The following is a 9,912-nucleotide window of genomic DNA, read 5'->3' as shown; positions in this document are numbered from 1 at the left end:
TTTTTAAATAACTTTATGTCTACTTGTCTTTTTTAATTGTTCAATAATGTCAAAATTGTGAATAAACTTTTTTATTTAAATTTATTAACACTTTATTAAATGAAAAACATAAAACTACAGAACTATAAATAAACATACAAACAAATGTTGTAACTGAAAGTGCACTAATTAAATTTGTTTTAAATTTCTTATTCTTGATGTGACCTCTTCATCTTTTTACTATAATGTTCCTTTTGAACAATTGCCTGTTCTTTAAGTATAGCATTTCTTTATTTTACTAGTTCTATCATTTGTTTAAACAAATAATTTTGTTCATTGCGAAAATACAATGCCATATCAGTCAATCTTTCAATTCTATTAGCTCTTTCAGGTTGATCTAATTGAGATAGTTGGGCATCCTCACTCTATTCCTCTAATTCCGATTCCGGTATTTGAGGTGTATCAAGTTCTGGTGGAGTTATTCCCTCTACTTGTGTTTCATCCTCATCATCAGTGTCCTCCACAAGTGGTTCCAAATTTATTTACATTTCATCTACGATTGTAAATAACGTTAATTATTATAATTTTAAAAAAAAATAAAAATTACGCTTACCTGATAAATTTCTTTCTTTCTTGACACGATGAGTCCACGGATCATCTAATTACTATTAGGAACACCACCCCCACCCAGCAGGAGGCAGCAAAGAGCACCACAGCAAAGCTGCCAAATATCACCTCCCTTCCCTCCAACCCAGTCATTCGACCGAGGCAAAGGAGAGATAGGAAGCAACAAGGTGCAGAGGTGTCTAAAGTTTATAACATACCAACAAATCCTGTCCAAAAAGAACAGGGTGGGCCGTGGACTCATCATATCAAGAAATAAATAAATTTATCAGGTAAGCATAAATTTTATTTTCTTTCTAATGACACAATGAGTCAATGGATCATCTAATTACTATTGGGAATCAATACCCAAGCTAGAGTACACAGATGATAAGGGAGTGTCAGTATATTTATGAAAATCTTAGCAGTATTCTCTAAACAATGTGTGAGCATATGGCAGGGAATATATTTAACAATCTTTCATTCAGACTGAACCCACAATCAATATACTTCTACTAAGACAACAAAATTAATATAAATATCTGAATTCTTTATTATTAGTAAATAACTATGAGCATGTTGATACTTAAATATTTGTAATGATTAGAATATGAGTCAATATTATATGCGTTAAAACAAAAACTATTTAAAATATGCTATGCAAAGCTCATGCCAATTTACTTTAAAACCAATCTTTCTTCAGAGCTGCATTTAAAATATTACAATGAGACCTAAAAATAGCAGCTACAAACATTCAGCAATATGATTTACAGTGCTAATTTAAATAATAGTACAATCTACACTTCCATTGAAACATCAGAAATTGTATTTATTATTTATGTAAAGACCCAATTCTGAGTTATAACTCTACAGTTGTATAGATAAAACAATTTAGCATCAAGGATATGTATTTAACCATATACAGACTGAATATAAACTACAGCTATTATGCATATATCTGTGTTAAAATATTAATTGCAACCCTCTTTCTTTTTATATATATATATATATATACGTTACCAAAATAGATAGTTCAGTTACCAAGGATTCCTTGTTTCATCTCAGAAAATATATAAGTAAATTTTTGCAATCACTGAGAAAAAGGTAGATCAGCTTGTTCAGAATGAATGTATTTTGGACGCCCAGCAGTATATCATTCAAGTCAGCAAAAATCTGTCCCTATTCTCATTCCTGCATTCACTTAAATAAGTTTTTCACTCATTGATGAAACCATGGGAGTGGCCCTACGAGATCTGACCATCCCATTGGTTAGGTGGGATGTCTATTTGGATTGGCCCTCGGTCACCATGGAAACACATCTTTTTAACTGCTAGATCCTTTAACTGCTATACCGGTATTGGCCCCTATGTGGCAGCAGACAGTACAAAACAAATTCATCCTTAACATTTCTAAACATTTTTAGACAGTGAAATATTTCTTTAAACTATGTAATAACTGCCATAATTTCTTGTATTAATCTTTCCCAATATTAATCATAGATGGATAAGATCACATTACCTCTCTGGTCATTTTGACATGAAACATGTGTCTAACATTATTTATATTGAATAATTTATATTAAGGCAATTTAATATTACTAATTATTTTGAAATTTATGGCATTTATATATCTAATATATTTTCACATGATATAGCATGCTCTATGTCTTCGACAATCTCTGCACACATGAATTGATGCCTGCAATAGAAATGGAAACAATCGTTAGAAATGATCTAAGCATTCATATGTCTATGGTCCATATGAAATAAGATTAAGTATTATTAATCATTTACTTTTAGGTCCACAAATATTCTTAAAAACCAGAGGCTAAGTAAGACCTTTTATGTTTTCAAAACATATATATCATTTCTATGTATATCTGAATTTATTTCCTATATAAAATATCCCTTGCAGCAATTATCTATTTAATATAATGTGTTTAATTTCAATATATATAGCATGAATCATTTTAAACATACATGGAAAACTGGCATTGTTCTCTTTGCAAAATGTGCTTAACTCCATTTGTGTCACCTTCCCCCCAGCTGTGTGTTTGCAACACATCTTACTTTGAAATCACAAGATTTAGGTGACAAATTCCAGAGAGCTCGAAAGCATCTTCTCCACCCAAAACACAGATCATTTATTCTAAATAATCAAAGGGGTTTCCTGTAAGTACTATGCTTATCCAACTATTTTAGATTTTATCCTTTTAAGTGATTGTGTTAAATTGGATAGACCAAATGTCTTAGAGTTATAAAACTCTGCATATAGTCAAATGAGCATGGTCACTGAGTTAGTTCCTTTTGGAAGTCATGCTTCAAAAGCTAGGCTGATTTTCAATCCTGATAAACGTGTATTCACCCAGCTCCCATCTGGTAGGGGGTTGGGACCCCCTGTGGATTAGAAGCTGTGTTCAACAAACTCATGTTCAATTAATCCTGAGATGTCATCTAACATATACAGTGTATAATATATATATATATATATATATATATATATACACATATATATGTATACATATGTAATATTCATCATAATATTCATATACTCTGACAGGAGGTACAAGACAGGGAACCTAAACAGAAGGCACCACTGCTTGAAGATGCTTTCTCCCAAAAGAGGCCTCAGCCGAGGCAAAAGTGTCAAATTTATAGAATTTTGAAAAAGTGTGAAGAGAGGACCAAGTTGTAGCTTTGCAAATCTGTTCCACAGAAGCTTCATTTTTGAATTTCCAGGAAGAGTAAACAGCCCTCGTAGAATGAGCCGTAACTCTCTCAGGAGGCTGCTGTCCAGCAGTTTCATAGGCAAACCTAATGATACTCTTCAGCCACAAAGAAAGAGAAGTAGCCATAGCTTTCTGCCCCTTACGTTTCCCAGAGAATACCACAAACAGAGCAGAAGACTGACAAAAATCCTTAGTTGGCTGCAAATAGAATTTTAATGCACGTGCCACGTCCAGATTGTGCAGAAGCCGTTCCTTCTGAGAAGAAGGATTAGGATACAAGGAAGGAACAACAATCTCCTCATTAATGTTACGATCTGAAACTACTTTAGGGAGAAACCCTAACTTAGTATGCAAAACTACCTTTTACGAATGAAAAATAAGGTAAGGAGACTCTTATACTGTAATGCTGAGAGCTCTGACACTCTACGAGCAGATGAAATAGCAACAAGAAACAAAACTTTCCAAGATAACAACTTAATATCTAAGGAATGCATAGGCTCAAACGGAACCCCTTGAAGAACCTTAAGCACTAAATTAAAACTTCAGGGAGGAGTAACTGGCTTGAACACAGGCCTGATCCTGACCAAGGCCTGACAAAACGATTGCACGTCTGGGACGTCCACCAGATGTTTATGTAACAAAATAGACAAGGCAGAAATTTGACCCCTTAGGGAACTTGCCGATAAACCCTTCTCCAAACCTTCTTGGAGAAAGGACAGAATTCTAGGAATCCTAACTCTACTCCAAGAGTAGCCCTTGGATTCACACCAATACAGATATTTATGCCATATCTTATGGTATATTTTCCTAGTCACATGTTTACAAGCCTGAATCATGGTCTCAATGACCGACTCCGAAAATCCACGCTTGGATAAAATTAAGCGTTCAATCTCCAAGCAGTCAGCTTCAGAGAAACTAGATTTGGATGAAGGAAGGGTCCTAGAAGTAGAAGGTCCTTTCTCAACGGAAGTTTCAAAGGTGGAAGAGATGACATGTCCACCAGGTCTGCATACCAAATCCTGTGAGGCCACGCCGGAGCAATGAGGATCACTGATGCCCTCTCCTGCTTAATTCGAACAATGACCCAAGGTAGAAGAGCGAACGGAGGAAATAGGTATGCAAGACTGAAATTCCAAGGTACCTCCAGTGCGTCTATCAGTACAGCCTGAGGGTCCCTTGACCTCAACCCGTACCTTGGAAGCTTGGCATTCTGCCGAGATGCCATGAGATCCAATTCCGGCTGACCTCATTTGAGAATCAGGCTGGAAAACACTTCCGGATGGAGCTCCCACTCCCTCGGGTGAAAGGTCTGTCTGTTCAGGAAGTCCGCCTTCCAGTTGTCCACTCCTGGGATGTGGATCGCCGACAGACAGCAATTGTGAGTCTCCACCCACTGAATTATTTTGGCTACATCTATCATGGCCAAGGAACTCCGAGTTCCTCCCTGATGGTTGATGTAAGCCACTGAAGTTATGTTGTCTGACTGGAACCTGATGAATCGAGCCGAGGCTAACCGAGGCCAGGCCAGAAGAGCATTGAAGATTGCTCTCAGCTCCAGAATGTTTATGGGTAGAACAGACTCCAACCAAGTCTATGTTTCCTGAGCCTTTAGAGAGCCCCAGACTGCTCCCCATCCCAGAAGGCTGGCGTCCATTGTCACAATCACCCAGGTGGGTCTGCGGAAGCAAGTTCCCTGGGAGAGATGGTCCTGAGACAACCACCAAAGAAGAGAGTTCCTTGTCTCCCGTTCCAGGTGTAATCGTGGAGATAGGTCCGCATAATCTCCGTTCCACTGCCTGAGCATGCATAACTGCAGAGGTCTGAGGTGGAAACAGGCAAACGGGATGATGTCCATAGCTGCAACCATCAGACCGATTACCTCCATACATTGAGCCACTGACGGCCGAGGAGAGGATTGAAGTGCTAGACAAGAATCAAAAATCTTTAATTTCCTGACTTCTGTCAGAAATATCTTCATTAATAAGGAATCTATTATGGTTCCCAAGAAAACTAACCTTGTATTTGGAATCAAGGAACTCTTTTCCAAGTTCACCTTCCATCCATGAGATTGCAGGAAGGATAACAACATTTCCGTGTGGGATTTTGCCTGATGAAAGGATGGTGCCTGAACCAGAATGTCGTCCAGATAAGGTGCCACTGCAATGCCCCGCAACCAGAGCACTGCCAACAGTGATCCCAGAACCTTTGAAAAAATTCTGGGAGCTGTGGCGAGACCAAATGGAAGAGCCACAAACTGGAAGTATTTGTCTAAAAAAGCAAACTTCAGAAATTTGTGATGGTCCTTGTGGATGGGGACATGTAGGTACCCTTCCTTTAAATCTACCATCGTCATAAATTGACCCTCCTGAACCAAGTGAAGAATGGAACGAATAGTTTCCATCTTGAAGGATGGTACGCTGAGGAACTTGTTTAGGTTTTTGAGATCTAGAATTGGTCTGAAAGTTCCCTCTTTTTTGGGAACCACAAACAGATTGGAGTAAAATCCCAGACCCTGCTCCTGTCTCAGGACAGGAACTATCACTCCTAGGTCGGAAAGGTCTTTAACACAGTGTAAGAACACCTCTCTTTTTGTCTGGTCTACAGATAATCTTGAGAGAAGAAACCTGCCGCTGGGTGGAAAGGTTTTGAACTCTAGTTTGAATCCCTGGGACACAATGTCAACCGCCCAGGGATCCTGAACATCCCGAACCCAAGCCTGGGCAAAGAAAGAAAGTCTGCCCCCCACAAGATCCGGTCCCGGATCGGGGGCAGACCCTTCATGCTGTCTTTGAGTCAATAACAGTCTTCTTGGATTGTTTTCCCTTGCTCCAAGACTGGTTAGGCCTCCAGGAAGGCTTAGACTGTTCCTGCTTGGAAGGAGAAGAGGAGGGTTTATTTTTGAAGTTTTGAAAGGAACGAAAATTGCTCCGATGTCCCTTCTGCTTATTTCTCTTGTCCTGAGGGAGGAAATTACCCTTTCCTCCTTTAATGTCAGAAATTATTTCCACCAAACTCGGCCCAAACAAGGAGTTCCCCTTGTAGGGAATAGCCAAAAGCTTAGACTTAGATGACACATCCGCAGACCAAGATTTTAACCATAAGGCCTTGCAGGCCAGCACAGCAAAACCAGAAATCTTTGCTCCCAGTTTAATAACCTGTAGGGAAGCATCCGTAATAAAGGAATTGGCCAACTTCAGGGCCTTGATCCTATCCTGGATCTCTTCAAGGGGAGTGTCTGTCCTAATAGAATCAGATAACGCATCAAACCAGTATGCCGCCGCACTAGTGATGGTAGCAATGCACACTGCAGGTTGCCATTGTAAACCCTGGTGTACATACATCTTCTTGAGTAACCCCTCTAATTTTTTGTCCATAGGATCTTTAAAAGAACAACTATCCTCTATGGGAATAGTGGTCCTTTTAGCCAGAGTGGAAATTGCCCCTTCCACCTTGGTTACTGTCTGCCAAGACTCCTTAATATAGGGGATGGAGAAAATGGGATACCCGGTCTCTCCCATTCCTTAGCAATAATCTCTGTAGCTCGATCTGGTACAGGAAAAACCTCCACCATGGAAGGTAAATCAAAATATTTGTTTAGCTTACTGGATTTCTTAGGATTGACTACGACCGTGGTGTCGCTGTCGTCCAGTGTAGCTAAAACCTCCTTAAGTAACAGACGGAGGTGTTCTAGCTTAAACCTGAAGGATACAACTTCAGTATCAGCAGAAGGAATTACACTATCTGAGTCTGAGATTTCACACTCAGATGCTACCGAAGTATCCTCCTCCTCAGGCTTCTGGGAGGGGGCATTCGAAATAGCAACAACTGCATCAGTAACCTCACTTACTGATTGTTTACTTTTCCTTGTGCTTTCCCTGCAGCATGGGAAAAGCAGACAATGCATCCGAAACTGCAGAGGACATGAGGGAAGCGATGTCTTGCAACGTAACTCCAGGTGGAGTAAGAGAGGAAACTCAGGGCACTGGAAGAGTGGACGATAAATTTTGTGACATATGAGGAGAAAGCTGCGGCATATCTTGAACATTGTCAGAAGACTCCTGAACAGCATCTGCCCTAGACAATGTTGGTTCAGAAAAAAGTCTATCCCTATAATGTAAAGTTCTCTCATGAGGAACAGAAAGGGATTGGTGGTTCAAAATTAGCATCAAAACATAAAGAACATGTAACATCTTGCAGGGCCTCTTGGTCCAAATTTATTCACCAACCAAACTGAATAAATAGATAGATAACTGATATTTTATTAAGAAAATACCTCACAAAAAAAAACGTTACTGTTGCTTTAAATTTTTAAAAATAAACTGCTTTATTTTTCAGCAAAAAAATAAAATAACATAAGGAAAAATTAAATACTCTGGACACCTTTACACCTCAGCTTAACTTTGCTGAGGTGCTTACCTGCCTGATAAACACCAGAGTGTATACACTGTTAGCTGATCAGACTCAACCTCTTTATTTCTCAAAAGGAGTCCGTGCTACTGCCAAAAACTGTGATGAAGCTTTCCTTGCCACAGAACACAGGAAGTATGAGGGAGAAGTGCGCAACAAAATTTGGCCCTTCCGTTAACCCCGCCCATCGTGGGCGTTACAAGAAAAAACTTCCCTCTGCCAAAAGTATAGTAATGCCGTTGTATCATTACTTAAGTAAAAAAAACACCACCTTTGAGCCTGCTCCTCGTCCCCAGTGCCTGCAATTACTGCCCTTAATAAAATATTCTCCAAGTCATAGGAGAACCTTTCTTTTGTCCCAGAATTTGATTAATTTAATGTGCCATCTTTTATTCTGAATAATGATCCCAGAAAATATAAAGTCAGCACTTACCTTTGTAAATCTGCCCAGCAGCAAGGCAGCTCACTAGGTTTGAGAGGCAAGATCCCTCACATGGACCTGTGGAAAAAATGCAAAGACTGAATAATCTTAATCAGGCTTTAGAAATAGGGCAGCATTAGTATATGGGAGGAGCAGTGACGATTATACCCCACAAGTTCCCATTGCTCTAAAGCCACCACTGCTCTACTCAAGAGACTGATATGGACTACGGCTACACCCTAGGACAAAGCAGCAAAATCTTGCACTACTTAAAAAATAATAAAATCTTGCTTGAAGAATCTATTCTAACACCTAACTTTACCACTTCCTTGCTCTAACGTAGGCAAAGAGAATGACTGGGGTTGGAGGGAAGGGAGGTGATATTTGGCAGCTTCGCTGTGGTGCTCTTTGCCGCCTCCTGCTGGGCAGGGGTGGTGTTCCCAATAGTAATTAGATGATCCGTGGACTCATCGTGTCATTAGAAAGAAAATAAAATTAAAAAAAGGGGAATACTTACCATCAAATAATGTTATTGAAGAATCCTGCATTGTCTCCAGTAATCCTCGTACACCTGTAAACATAAATATATTTATATCAATATACATATAAATGGACATTCAATAATCTATAATCAATATCTGTGTGTTAGACCAAAAATATTGAATTTAAAAAAATTAAATTAAAAACAAAATTGTTTTGTTTTTTTTGGAATATTTAGAACAGTGGTCTCAAAGTACAGTCAACATTTCCAAATTCGGCCCTCACAATAGTTTCACATGTCCCTTCCTTGTTGTGTTATTGTTCTGTTGTAACTAGATGAGATTGTTTACATAGGCACTCACAAAACAAATATAAAGACAAAGCATCTTTTTCAAGCGTAGACTACTAGCCCACACTGCGTTGGCTAAATCTCACTTTGTAGGCAGATATTCACTTCCAAGATGATCACTTTACTTGATAATCACAAGATAAATATACAACTGTATGTTTACTGTGGGCCACAACTCCCAATATTCACTACTATGTGTATAAATGTCACTTACATTTACTAGTATATACAGTTTATGAACACTTACTCAGTTCAAGCGGTCCCCAATTGGAGAAGATAACTTTACCTGTGGCCCCCTAGATACTTTTGAGTTCGATACCCCTGATTTAGATTAACAAATAGGTATTGATGTGTATGATACATTTGAAAATACATTACAATACATGGACCATTGGTTTCCATTATATAATTATTATATACATATGACTGCAATATTAATTTGAATCATTATATACTTACTGACAGTTTCTTCTCTGCATGATATATCACGTGATGTGGAAGGTTGTGGCTCCTGTGAAGTTGATTCAGACTCGAAAGATAGGTCCCTCCTAGGCATGTTCTAATTCTGGTTCTAACGCCTGTTCATGTTGTTCTATAATATACATACAAATCAAAGAAAAATTGACTATAAGATAAACTAAAATAATACACATAAACAAACATTTCATAACAATATTAAATTATATATTTACCTCTAAAATCCATAGTATCCGATGGAACATCAAGGCCCACCATGACAGCATCACCCATTCGGGCATACAGCATCTGTTCATAAACCAGAAGTTCTGTCCTATATGCAGGGCCTCCACCCGTTCCTTTCGATGACTGTTTTTCCTTGCACACTTTTTTCTTAATATTTTTACGAATATCTGTCACCGTCTACTGACATGCCCTTACGTCTTTAGGAAAACTACCCTCCGCTGTAACAGCATGACTAATTTGTTC

General features: G+C 38.7%; 1 long non-coding RNA gene across 1 annotated transcript; it reads right to left on the bottom strand.

Moving 5' to 3' along the window:
* Positions 1 to 464: 464 nt before the first annotated feature.
* Positions 465 to 9,652, bottom strand: LOC128667019 (uncharacterized). The gene is made up of 3 exons (XR_008403286.1): positions 9,427 to 9,652; positions 8,656 to 8,709; positions 465 to 532 (listed from the first exon to the last, which is right to left on the bottom strand). It is a non-coding gene; the product is annotated as an uncharacterized LOC128667019 (long non-coding RNA).
* Positions 9,653 to 9,912: the final 260 nt, after the last annotated feature.

Source organism: Bombina bombina, chromosome 7 (assembly GCF_027579735.1).
Source record: "Bombina bombina isolate aBomBom1 chromosome 7, aBomBom1.pri, whole genome shotgun sequence".
NCBI lineage: Eukaryota > Metazoa > Chordata > Amphibia > Anura > Bombinatoridae > Bombina > Bombina bombina.
The sequence above is the reverse complement of the archived record's forward strand: the minus strand, read 5'-3'. Positions and strand labels throughout refer to the sequence as shown.